Raw genomic sequence first — 13187 nt, 5'->3', positions numbered from 1 at the left:
ATTTGTGTGCACACTTGTGTTTTGTGTTGTATGTCTGTGTGTGCGTATGTCCATATATCATATATGAGGAGCGCTCATGAAAAAATGGATCTGAATTTTTTTTTATTCATGTGATTTTAATGGTTTAATTTAAATTGGGTAAACAGCTGTTGAGGATTGTTTTAATATGTGTACAAATAAGGAGGTTAACAGATCTGTTTGTTTACTTTAACCTTTCCTTTTCATTATATTTAATAATTCTGTTCAGGATAATGTAAATTGTTCAGAAAATTGTTTTCTTAGTACCAGTTGGAATGTTACATATTTTTTTTTTTAGCCGTCATTGCCAGAATTCCTATCTTCATCCCAGTGCCGGTGAAGACAAAGATAAAACCAAACTACAGCTTCTTCAATAGCTATCACAGTAAACTGTATAAACTGATGCATCAATGAATAATAACTCAACAAGTAATGCTCAGTCAAGGAGTCAATTTACTTTGGGAGGAAATGGACATATTGATGGATTCCTCTGCTTTGAACTGCTTGCAGAACTTGCCTGGACTACGTATCACTTGTATGCATTGTGAACTACCTGTTGGTGCAGCGAATTGTGGTAGTGCTGGTGTATCTTTGCTGATGGTGGCACCAGTGATACAATTTTTCCAAAGGAGCCATCAATTGGCTTGGTGTCGTGACATTTCTGTATCCTCCTCCCTTCTACTAGTGATGGTCTAAAATTTGGGGGCCAACAGAGGTGAGGCAAAGAACCTCACCCCCCCCACACACTGGTGCAAAGGCCTATCCACAAGTATGGCTGTATGCTGGACCGGTAGTCAGTGATGGGTAAGATCCAATTGCAGTGGTACCAACCTAAGACAGGAGGCTGACACCTAGAGGTCAGCTCATCCAATGACGGGTAAGAACCATATGTTGTATTGGACAGCCTAACAGGCACGGTCCCTAAGCCACATTCCTTGTTGTTCAATTAAACAGAAGGGGGGAGATGCTGAGAGCCATAGCAAAGTAGGAATGATGCATGGCATTTTTGGTTGAAAGGTGATGCCACTGGTTGAAAGGTGATACAAGCCATTGAGATGATAATGATTATGTTAAGATGTGCATTCAATTGGAGATTAGACCCTTGCTGTCCCCCTCGGCCTGCTACTTTGGGGCTCTTTCGGGACTCCCAGAGAGTTCCCATTGGTTGGGGAAGTGCGGTAGGAGGGAATTCCGGAGGAGGGATTTCCTGTTGGTGTAGTGTGTCCCGGGAGAAGGCCGCATGCGTGGCATTCGCGGGAGTTTTGGAAATAAAGTTTGTTCCTGCTTGAGTGGCTCATGATTTTGTGCCCAGCCAGACTGCAGCATGTCTGAGAACACACAGCTAGTGAGTACAGAGCCGGCATGGAAACCCAAGCCTGTCTAGTCTATAGCCAGAGTTATTCACACGGGACTAACCTGCTTCCTAGCACTTGAACTTGCAGGTTTTTAGTTTTCCAGATCAGAAAAAATAGAGCCATAATTGGCTCCATGCTCCCTCCCTCAGATGCTCTCAGGTCTCGGGGACTTTAAAGCTCTTTGGAGGAAAATTCCAGATTTCACCCTATCTTCTTGATAGTTGTTTTTCTACCTGCTGCTGGCCTGCAGGGTGGAGGTGGCATAGCAAGGGACAGTGGCCAGGGAGACCTGCTTGGTCTCTGGATCTGTCCCTGCCCAGCTCTATGTTAATGGAGGAAATTCCTTTTAAATCCCCAGGATTGCATTCCTCATCTCTAAAAAATGAGGAGGTTGGATCCGAAACGTGGTCACACCTCACAAATACTCAGGGAGGTTTTAAAAAAAATCCAATGCTGAGCCCGGTATGGTGGCACATGCTGTAATCCCAGCTACTTGGGAGACTGAGGCCAGTGGATCACAAGTTCAAGGCCAGTTGGGGCCACTTAGCAAAACCCTGTCTCTAAACAAAACATTAAAGAAAAGGGCTGGGGGTGTAGCTTAGTGGTGGGGCAGTCCTGGGCTCAATCCCCAGTGCTATGAAAAAGAAAGATCAAAGAAAGAGAGAAAAGGAAGGAAGGAAAGAAGAAAGAAAAACAGAAAGCAAGCAAGCAATCAGCTCCGCCAGGGGTTGGGCACTGGCCTGTCCCCAGCTCCTTAGGTGATTTTAATTGCACATGGCTGAGAACCACTGGCTCAGGGGACTTCCAGGGTCCCCTACCACTTTTAAATCTATGTTGTTAAAATTCATTGAGTATCAGTCATAAAAAAGAATGAAATTATGGCATTTGCTGGTAAATGGGTGGAACTGGAGAATATCGTGCTAAGTGAAATAAGCCAGTCCCCCAAAACCACAGGCAGAAGGTTCCCTGTGATATGAAGATCACACAACAAAGGGCAGGGGGGGGCAGGAAGGGGAAGAATAGAAGTTCATTGGATTAGACCAAGGGGAATAAAGGGAAGGGAGGGGAATGGGAATAGGAAAGACAGTAGAATGAACCGGACGTAACTTTCCTATGTTCATATATGAATACACGGCCCGTGTAACTCCACGATATGTATAACCACAAGAATGGGATCCTAACTAGAATAAGTCCCACTTCACGTATGTATAACATATCAAAATACCCTCTAATGTCATGCATATCTAAGAAAGAACAAATAAAAAATTGATTAAAAAATTTATTTGAGTGTCGACTATCGTTCCAGACTCAAATTAATTTGACCTATGATCTAACCTTAAGTTGAATTCACACCAACGTCGAGGGGAACAACAGGGTGGAGAGATGTGGCACCAAGGCTGGGGTTTGTTTCAATCCTGGTCCCTGCCAGCTTGCTCCCCTTGTAGACAGACACCCGTTTCCCTCTCCCACTCCATTTCCTTATCTGTCAACTCACCTGTGTCACCTCCTCTGCAGAGATTTGCAGACCTAAGACCTGGGTGCAGTGGTGAGCGTGCGGCAGGCTCTGATTTATTGGGCCAGGATGCGTGGTGACATCGCCCTTCACAGATCCTCTTCTTTCTGTCTCCTTAGCACGTCACAGCACCGTTATGTGGGTTGAAATGAATGAAAATTCCGAATGATATTTTTCAAAAATGTAATTTGTGACAACGATGAAGAAATCAGTCTCCCTGGGATAGGCAATCTCTTCCAAACCAGGAAGGCGTGCCCTTGGGCACATGTCGCCTTCTGGAGTCCAGTATTTCACAAGTTGGCAGAAATGACACAGAGGAGGGTGTCAGAGTCCAACAGATGTTGGCCCAGGTCCCACACCTGCCTCGGGACAGCCGTGTGACTAGGGGAATGACCCTTACACTCCTGCCAACCTCCATATGCTCTCTATAAAATGGAGAGAAAACTAACTTGCCAGAGCTTTGTGAGGAGACACGGTGACACGCTGCACGTCGGGTCTCACTTTGTCACATTTAGTGGAAGGAAGAGGCAGCCCGGGCTCCAGCCAACCCTGGGGACACGGCAGCTTCACATCTGACCTTCTTCTCAAAGGTCCTGGAGAAGGTCCCAGCTCTGTCTCCGTTGAACCCAGAGCATCCTCAGGAGAAGAAAGCCAGTGTCATGGCTCGGGCTCACCTTCCCATCAGACATGCTGATCAGTCCTGTTCTTTAATCAGAAAAGGTAGGATATTGGCTACAGCATTGCTATAGATGGGACTCTGCTGTCCCCCAACCTATATGCTAATATCTTAACTCCAAGGGGATGATATCAGGAGGGAAGACCTTTAGGGGGCGATTATGTCATGAGGGTGGGGTCCTCGGGATGGGATTAGTGCCTTGATGGAAAAGGCCCCAGAGCTCCCTGGGCGGGAAGGGGGGTTGGGGAAGGGGGAGGAATGTCCATTTGTGAGCTGGGAAGGGTCCTCATCGGACACCATATTGATCAGCGTGTTGGTCTTGGATTTCCCAGCTTCTGGAACTAGAAGAAATAAATTTCTGCTTTTGTAAGTCACCCAATTTATTGTATTTTTGTTATAATAACCTGAACGGACCAAGAAAAAGCACAGTTCAAGGAAACAATCTCCACGTTGATTTTTTTTCCTGTGTGATTTTCACTCCTTCGCTCTTCATTTCCTTCTGAACCAGGAACTCCTCTCACTTTTTCTATGGAGGGCCAGATAGTCAATGAGGCTGCGGACTCACTAGCGTATAGCTGGCCACATGGGCTCTGTCACAGTTACCTGACTCTGCCGTTGTGATGCAAAGCCGCCATGACAGTAAGTGAACCAGTCAGTTGGCTTCACTCAACCAAACCTTGATAGTAAGAAACAGGCCACAGGCCAGATCTGACCCTCTGCCCTGGTTTGCTTGGGACATACCAGGGACCGAAAGACTAAACAATCAGAGCCAGGGTCCATGAAATTTAAATTCTAATGGGGGAAGTCAGACAATAAACAGTGAATGCAATACCTAGGTACAATAGTGAGGCTGTCAGAAGGTGAAGTTGTGTTCCAGGGAAGCAGAGGGGTCTGGTGGTGTGGGCTGGCACCCAGGGCACCATCTCTTCTAACTCTGCATCCAGTGAGCTCACCTTGATGGCTGGCCAGGGGCCAGTTGGGGATGTCTACACCATGGAAGTCAGCAGTGGCCATTACTCAGGGAACCGGGTGTTGGACCAGCATACCACTGGTGCAAGGGGATGGAGGGAGAATGCTGGATTTTCATTTTAAAAAGAATAATCATGGTAGGCTTCATGGAGGAAGTAACCTCTGAGCCAAGGCACAAGGGGTGAGTCCTGTGGTACCAGGGGAAAGAGTCCTGAGGAAGGAGCAGAGGTGGTAGGAGGTGCGTGGCATGCTGGAGACCAGCAAGGGCATCAGTGCAGCTGGGAGAGAATCCGTGAGAGGGAAGACAGCAGGAGCCCAGGGCCCTCAGGAGTGGGAAGATGGGCCATTGCCAGGAGTGGGGGTGGGGCTGCTCCTCACAGGCTTCAACGGAAATCCAGGTGCAAGTTGGGGACAGCTCTGTTGCCGGTGATCACAGTGGAAGTGTTAGGAGAGGTGGCACCCACACGTCACACTGACGAATCAGATGTCAAATGTGAGAAAAACGGAGTCGAGTACTTAGGTACCAGGGCTGAATAGCTGGAAGGATAAGAGAGCAGATCAGACCTGTTCTGACAGAAGTTGAAAGGTAGAGTTCAAGTCCTAGTGAAGATGTGGACCAGGGAGTTGGACAGAGGATCTTGGGGTTCAGAGGGGTGATACAGGCTGAGGACGCAGAGTTGGGGGTGTCCACAGTGGGTGGTGTTTATCAGAGATCATCAGAAAGAAGAGTACCAATGGAGCAGAGGGGCGTCCGGGGTCAGCCTGGGCCCACCCATGTCTGGAAGTTGAGATGTGACCGAGTCAAAAAGAGGTCAGAGTACAGAGAAACTACTTTCTTTTTCAAATGAAACCATTAGAACTCACAATGCAAAGGCCAGCTCACATTCTCCCCACAGGGCCCCTCTGCAACCACGCCAGCTCAATGTTCTCTTTCTCTCCCTGGGAGCATGCCCAGTAGTTCCTATACGGGTCATTCATTTGGCACTCTGCTGTCTTGGGCCAAGGATGTGTCCCAAGGGAAAGTCTCATGATGGACACGTCCTAAGCCCACTGTGTTCTCACATGGAACACAGAACTCCTGACAGGTGGCTTGAGGTTGGAGAGAAGGACTGGTGGGGCCTGTCTATTCTCTGAGCACCATTTACCGAGCAGCTAACATATGCAAGAAAGAGGGAACAAGCATTTCAACGTGGAGAGAGGAGAAGCAATTTTGACAAATCTATCAGACTCTCAGATCACAGAAGGGGAAAAAATCAACTGGAAAGAGAATGCCCACTTCCTGAGGGAGAATGACTGTCCCCAACCTCACCCAGGACCCGAGTTCCCTTGCAGGCAAGGTCCATGGCACCCTGGAGGCTGTGGACTCACTAGGCCAACCCTCTCTGTCCCTTGGCCTCCCTTTGTTCTTTGGTCAATGTAGGAGAAGGCGTCTGGCTTCCTCAATAGAATGTGGGAACTCTAGAACTGGAACCGGAGAGGAGTCACTTGGTGGCCCAGTAGAAATTTCACGATGCTCCAGTGACCCTACACTATCACCGGAATTCACAGAGCTCCTGACCGCACCACTCCTCCTGGAAGTCAGCCATCCACAGAAGCATTGCTCAGGCTGTAGTCACCAGGAGCCACTTCTGAGCCTCATGGTGATCTCCAGGAACACAGATGAAGAGCAGAGATGCCTCACTGCCAACCTGACATCTAAGGCCAGACTTTCTCTGGGTCAACTATGCTGTTCACTTTTGTCCTTGAGCGTTCATTCACATGGAGATTTCTGGATCACTTTCATTTTTCTTCTGTGCGGTCACTGTGGCCAGGAGGCTCCCCCTGAATTGCTGTTGCTCCTTTTCCCCTGGGAGCTCTCTCTCCATTGGGTACTGTTCTTGCAGCATTTCCTCGTCAGTGTCTCTGCCTCCCTGTCGGTCTATCTGCGCTGAGCCTTAGAAAGCAGAACCCATGTCCTCTGCTTCTCTGTAAATCTGAGCTCTCTGCATTGCAGACAGATGACTGACCTCTCTTGAAAGTTCAAAGTGCCATGTGATTTTTCTGAAAACCAGGACTCAAAACAGTGCCCTGCATGTGGTTGAGCTCAATGCTTGTTTGAATAAAGGGAGCCCTTTGAAAATGCCCTCTCCTGGCTTCTTGCCTCTACAGAGACATGGACCTTTCTGACCACAGCTTTCCCATAGATTTTATCCTCCACAGCCAGCAAGAGGAGGTCTGAGTCTTTCAGCCCACCTCCTATAGTTTCAGTCTCCCCCTGGTCCAGGTTTATGTGATACTCAGTCATTCTAGCTGTTACCTACCCCTTGCCCACCCAATCGCAGATCTGGGCCAAGGCTTGGGGGAATTGGTCTGGGCCTGGATTTCTGTCCTCCAGAACTGTGAGAGATAAATTCTGATTATTTGAAACTCTCAGGTTTGTGGGGGTTGTCATGGTAACACTGGGAATTGAGTACAATTACTGTTGTAGTGTTACGGAGGTGTGTTCAACACCTCCTTCTTTCCCTTTATAGACCAAGCTCACTGAACTTGGAAGCTGGAAGGTGACTGGATGGAGGACCCATTTGGAGACAGAGAGGGCATACAGTGGACAAGCTGAGCAGAGCCAGGTGAGGGGATGTGGGGTAGGGGTGCTGGGAGGCAATCCTGTTGAAGAGTTAATGAGCCTCTTTCTATCTTTCCTGATCTTGCCAATGAGACATGCTCCCTGTGGATGGAGGACACAGAGTGGATTCCATAGACTCAAAAAACCAGTGGACTTCCCCGAGTCCCCACGCCCTCCTAAGCCTGGACCTGCTGCCTCCCTGCAGGAGGGGTGAGCGGGTGGGGCCAGCCCATCTTGCTGGGACAAGAGGTTGAAATGTGCACATCTATCCAGCAGGTACATGGCTAACTCATCACCTTGGTCTATGTGATGATCCCCCAGCTCAGGACCAGGGAAAAGCCTCCCCCCACCCCACCACAAGAGAATACCTGGGAGGAGGCCAAGATGGTTGGACAACCATCCCTCCTCCTAGCCCTCAGCACACCCTTCACATCACCCAGGCTGCCTCCCACTCCCAATTCCTGGCTCTACTGGCAGCTCCTGGCCTTCCCCATCTCAGCCAATGATAGCTTTACTTCCTCTCTTTCCCTCACCTTCTCCATGCAATCCACCAGGAAACTCAACCAGCTCTGTCCCCAAAGGACACCAGGAATCTGCCCAGTTCTCACCATGCCATGCTTTCTCCTGCATCCAGTCCACATTTGTCTCCTGCCTGCATGGTGACTGTTCCCTCCTGACCTCCCTGCCCAGCCCCTGGCCCTGACAGTCTGTTCTCAACATGGCAGTCGCATGATCATACCACCTCGGTGCCCATGTCACCTGATAGGGGCCAGCACATATACTTCTGGGGACAAACTCAAACCATATCCAAACAATAGCATAAACCCAGGAAGAACATCAGGCAGGAAATAATATTATTGGATTTGCCTTTTTAAAAAAAACCCATCCAAGGCTTGTGTGGAGAACAGTTGACCGTAATGGCACAGGGGAGGGCTGAGGCAGGAGCCTAGGTGAGGACTGAGGAGATGGGGCTCAGGCGAGAAGAAGAGAAGCAGGAGAGACTCAGGGGACATTTTCAGGAGTAAACCCAGGAAGGAGCCAGTGGTGGAGCTGAGAGGTGGGTCGGGGGTGAGGTTTCACACACAGATTCCCCCCACCTCACGCTTGGGTGAATGGGGCCTAGCACAGGCAGCATGGGATACATACTCATTCCCAGTCCTTGTGCCAGCCCCTCTTCTCCACTTCTGGGGACAACCCAGTAGTGGCATCCTAGGTTTCTCAGTCCCCGCCCTTCATGCCTAGGGCCAGGAGAAGCCACAATAATAAAGCAAGAAGGCTTTCCAGCACCCAGGCCCTCTCTCTTGATTTTTCTTTTTCCAGTTGAAAATCCTGCAGATGTCACTGATTGGCCACGCAAGAGCTGTGACTCTCTAACTCCACGTAATGTGTAATTATAGCAACACAAGCATAAAATTACCAAGGACGAGGAGCGGCAAAGTAATTATATGATTCTTTGTTACTTGGAGGGTCTTTTTTTTTTTTTTTTTCTTTTTAAGTTGATTCCATTAAAAGCACCAGTTTGGTGGTGTTGGGGTGGAGGGGGCGAGGAGAACAGGTGGCAGATGGGCAAGAGGACGAGTGACACTGACGGGGAAGTTCAGCATCACCAGGGCTCTGAGTCAGGGGAAGTAGCCTGGGTGGGGTGAGGGAGATGGGTGTGTCTGCCTTCAGTCCAATGCTCCTGTGTCCCTCAACCCTCCTTAGCAAATAGTACCACTCTAGGACTCCAGAGTCCTTTCAGAAGGAAAGGGGTCTTCTCCAGGGTGGGGTAGGGGCAGGAAGATGGAACAGGAGGAAGAGGCTGGGAATGGACATTTCTGGGCAGTTCTGGCCTCTCCATGAAGGGGTGCAATGCACTGTGACCCTGTACCACGCACGGCACTACATACCACCACCACTGAACTCCTGCCCTATCCTCAACACGAGCCCCCAGTCCTCTGCCACACATGCTTCCCACAGACCCCTCAGCAGCTGGTCTTGCAAAGATCCCAAAAGCTGACATCAGAAGGGAAACTTGGCCTTGCCACCCACCATCAGGACCAGATTAGGAGGATGTGGGTCCACGCTCTGACCACTGTCCCCAGGAGTATCTGTGACCTGTGGCAGTGACAATGGAAAGGAACTGTTCTGCCTGCAGCCTTCCCTACCCCTCTGCTGCCCACCCCCACCCAAATGCTCACTTATTGTTTGTGGTATTGTCCTCCTACCCTCATAGCTCTCTGGTCCTTGCAGCTGCTCTGCTGGTGACAGTCCCACCATGGCCCCTGCTGGGCACTGTGGTTTTCCTTCCTACGTGTGCATAGGCACCAGGCTGCCTGAGTATGTCCCCAGCTTGGTGACATAAACACAGCCCCTGGTTTGTGAAGGTTTTCTGGCTGGTGTGTTGCATTGAAGAGGAACTGGGCTCCAAGGGACAGGAAATCCAGTGAGAGGGGGCAATGGAGTCACCTGCATTCTCAGTGCTGGGTTGAGAGTGTCAACTGGAAGCCAGCCTGTGCCTCCAAAGTTGCCCTGGAGGGGCTAGTTCAGGGGGTCCCGTCCACCCTCGGGTCCTTGCACCACACACTGCTCATCCACTTGTTTGCACCGTTAATTTGTGCTCAATTAACTTGCGGGTCAGCTTGCAGCATGAGTGTCCCTGTGGGTCCTTGCTTCTCAATGGGACCCCGTAGGGGACTCACTGCCATGGAGCTTCTCTGTGACCAGCCAGCACTCTGTTCTCAGGGAACCGTGTCCCATAAATGTTCTCAGACATTCATGCATTGCAACCACTTTCAAGGGCTCTCTCCCTCGTGCCCATTGTGGTTTAGATTACAGCAATTATCCTCTGAGCAGCTGTGTAATTCATAGGTCGCATCCATTCTGCCCGCTAATGGCGTGACACAGACCCACACTTAGTGGAGCCCAGGAAGCCGGAAGCAGGCGGACCCCTCCACCCCATCTGGGTGCTGCTACAGAAGGATGAGGACCCTCTTGTTTCAGACTTCTGGGTCAACAGAGGTTTCTTTGACTCCCTGGTCACACGCTGCTTATGGCAGGTTTGCTGGGGCTGATGGATAAATTACCCTCTCTGCCCTTCAGTTTTCTCAGCTAATAAATGAGGATTTGGGCAGGATTAAAGGGTCTAATACAGGTAACAGAATAGAAGCGTGGTACAGAGTGTACAGAAAACCACCACAACATTGGCTGCTGTTATTTAGAGTGCAGGTGGGGTGCTCAGAGCTCAGTGGTGATGGATCCCTGCCTTCCCAGAGCTCCCAGGCAGGGCACCTTAATGTCTCCAGGTATACCCAATGGCTGAATCCTGGGAACATGCTGGGGAACCTGATTGCAAACTGTAGTCAAGAGGGAAAACTAAATTTCAAAATTAAGGTTTACTTTATCGAAGTAAAGCATGCATACAGTCCAACAAGTTAAAAGATGCTAAAAAAGCAGAAGGAAAGGGGTCTCCTTGGCATCTATTTCCTCCTTAAAGGATACTTTGTGTTTTTTCCCACGATTAAATGCCACATGCCTACATAAGTGGTCTATATCTTATGTGTCAATTTTGCAGAAGATGAGGATGTTCGTCTCTCCCTGCCTTCCCCTCCCCTATCCTCCTACTATGGTTAAATTATTACAAATGTTCCATTGTGATTGCAAATCTTTTTCATGTCTGAGCCAAATTATCCATTATGACAATATTTTATTTCTTGTTCAACTTTTATTTTCTTGGAGTTAATAACTACATTACTTTGTCATCTGTTTAGATTTGTCCTTATCTTGCTGAGGATATTATAGGAAGTTTCCCCCCCAGCTTGGGGGAACTTGTTTAGAAATTTCTGTATTCTCCAAGTTTTATTTTTTTCTTTGTTTTGGTCGATGCCATTACTCAAATGCCTGGTGATTCAGTTAATTCATAGCTACAAGAGGTTGATTAGGCCTCTGTGTGTCCATCAGTTGAACTTTCTGGGGCTAATTGTCTTGGACCTTTGTGGAGAAGGGATGGTTGATCAGCAGAGTTTTTCCTTGGGGACCCCCTAGGCCATACTATGGGTCTTTTCTCTGCAGGAGGACCCTCTAGTCCCCTCACTGGGAGTGTAGCCTTGTTTGTGTTCCCTGGAGACCTGGAGCCAGGCAGGAACAGGGAGCCGATTGTCCTGTTCTTCCCTATGCAAGACTGGATTTCATTCCCTGTGTGCGGTCCCATCTTCTTCATTCCTGGTGACTGTAGGTGCTCCCTTTGGTTCAGTGTCTTAGTATTCCTGGGAGGTAGTAGAAGATTGGTTACTGACTGGAGGGGTTAGGACCTGGGAGTCTATGTTCTCCTCCTAAGGACATCCAAACAATTTCTTCCTTTCACATCTTCACTTATCTCTGTTGCTGTGTTCTGAATGTTTGTGTCTCCTGCCCAAATTCATTTGCTGAAACCTAATCCCAGTGCTCTAGTATTATGAGGTGTGGGACTTTTAGGAGGTAAAAAGGTCATGAGGGTGGGATACTCATGAATGGGATTAGTGTCCTTGTAGAAGAAGCTGAAGGAGAGCTTACCCCTTCCACTGTGTGAGGACACAGCTAGAAGGCACCACCTAGGAGGAAAAGCACCCTCTTCAGACTGTGAATCTCTTGTCACCTTGATCTTAGTTTTCCCAGCTTCCATTAGGTTTCTGTTGCAAGCTATTTTGTGAAAACAGCCCGGAGTCCACTTATCTTCTATTGTACTTGTGCTTCTGGCCCCTGAGGCTTTCTGGACTTCCTCAGGTAAATCTGCTTTCTTAGCCCCACCCCTCCCTGTACACTTTTAGGTTTGACCTCCTAGTTTGGTCATTTCCAGCCACTTTATGCTTTCATTGACTTTTTTAAAAAGTTAACACCATCACTAATCATTAGGGAAATACAAATCAAAACCACTGAGATATCACCTCACACCTGTCAGAATGGCTAGTATCAAAAAGACAAAAGATAACAGGAGGAGGTCAAGGATATGGAAGAAGGGGAACCCTTGAACACAGTTGGTGGGAATGCAAATTACTACAATGGTTAGGGAAAATAGCATGGAGTTCCTCTAATTTTTAATTTTTATTAGTTCTTTTTAGTTATACGTAATATTAGGCTTCATTTTGACATAATTATAAAAGCATGAAACATAATTTGCTCGAATTCAGTCTCCAGTGCTTCCCTCGTGCTCTCTGTTACTTTCCCTCTACTATAGTGATCTTTCTTAAAATAAAACTATGTTATTGGGGCTGGTGGTATAGCTCAATGGCAGAGTGCTTGCCTTGCATGCACAAGGTCCTGGGTTCTATTCCCAGCACCAAAAACCCAAACAACAATAAAAGGGACTACCATATGATCCAGCAATTCCACTCTATTCTTGTCCAAAGGAATTAAAACCATTGTCTTCAGGTATCTTCAAGAGATATCTGTACTCTCATGTTCATTGTAGCATTGTTCGCATTAGTGAAGGTATGGAATCTACCTAACCCTTCATTAACAGATGAATGATAAAGAAAATGTGATATGAACATACATGCACTGATTCAGCCATAAAAAAGGAGAAACTGGGGATGTAGCTTGTGATAGCCCTTGCCTAAAATGCATGAGGCCCTGGGTTTGATTCTCAACACTGGGAAAAAAGAAAACTTGTCATTTGAAGCAACATGGATGAACCTGGAGAGCATTTTGCTAAACAAAATAAGCCAGAGAAAGACAAATAATGTCTGGTCTTGCCAATCTATAGAATCTTCCACAAAACAAAGTCAAACTCGCAGAAATAGAGATTGGAAAGATGGTTTCCGGGAACTTAGGGTGGGGGAAATGGGAAGATGTTGGTTAAAGGGTTCAAGCATTCAGTTATAAGATGAAAAAGTTCTGAAAATCTAATGTTAATGTATTGTATATGGGGTACTCGAAATTTGCTGAGGGTAGAGCTTGTGTTCTCTCAAAAGAAAAAAGGTAATTATGTGAGGTGAGGAAGGAGTTATTTAGTTTGATTGTGGCAATCATTTCACATGTATATGTGTTTCCAATCATCGTGTTATACACTTTAAATCTATATGATTTTATTTGTCCGTT

The 13187-nt window shown here is 47.8% G+C and overlaps 1 long non-coding RNA gene across 1 annotated transcript; it reads left to right on the top strand.

The window, feature by feature from the left end:
- Positions 1-3266: 3266 nt before the first annotated feature.
- On the top strand, positions 3267-8901 carry LOC125619559. The gene is made up of 4 exons (XR_007351092.1): positions 3267-3606; positions 4071-4201; positions 7042-7409; positions 8454-8901. It is a non-coding gene; the product is annotated as an uncharacterized LOC125619559 (long non-coding RNA).
- Positions 8902-13187: the final 4286 nt, after the last annotated feature.

The sequence above is a fragment of the Marmota marmota genome, unplaced genomic scaffold (assembly GCF_001458135.2).
Source record: "Marmota marmota marmota unplaced genomic scaffold, marMar, whole genome shotgun sequence".
Lineage (NCBI taxonomy): Eukaryota > Metazoa > Chordata > Mammalia > Rodentia > Sciuridae > Marmota > Marmota marmota.
Note: the sequence above shows the minus strand (reverse complement) of the source record. Positions and strands in the feature narration are given on the sequence as shown.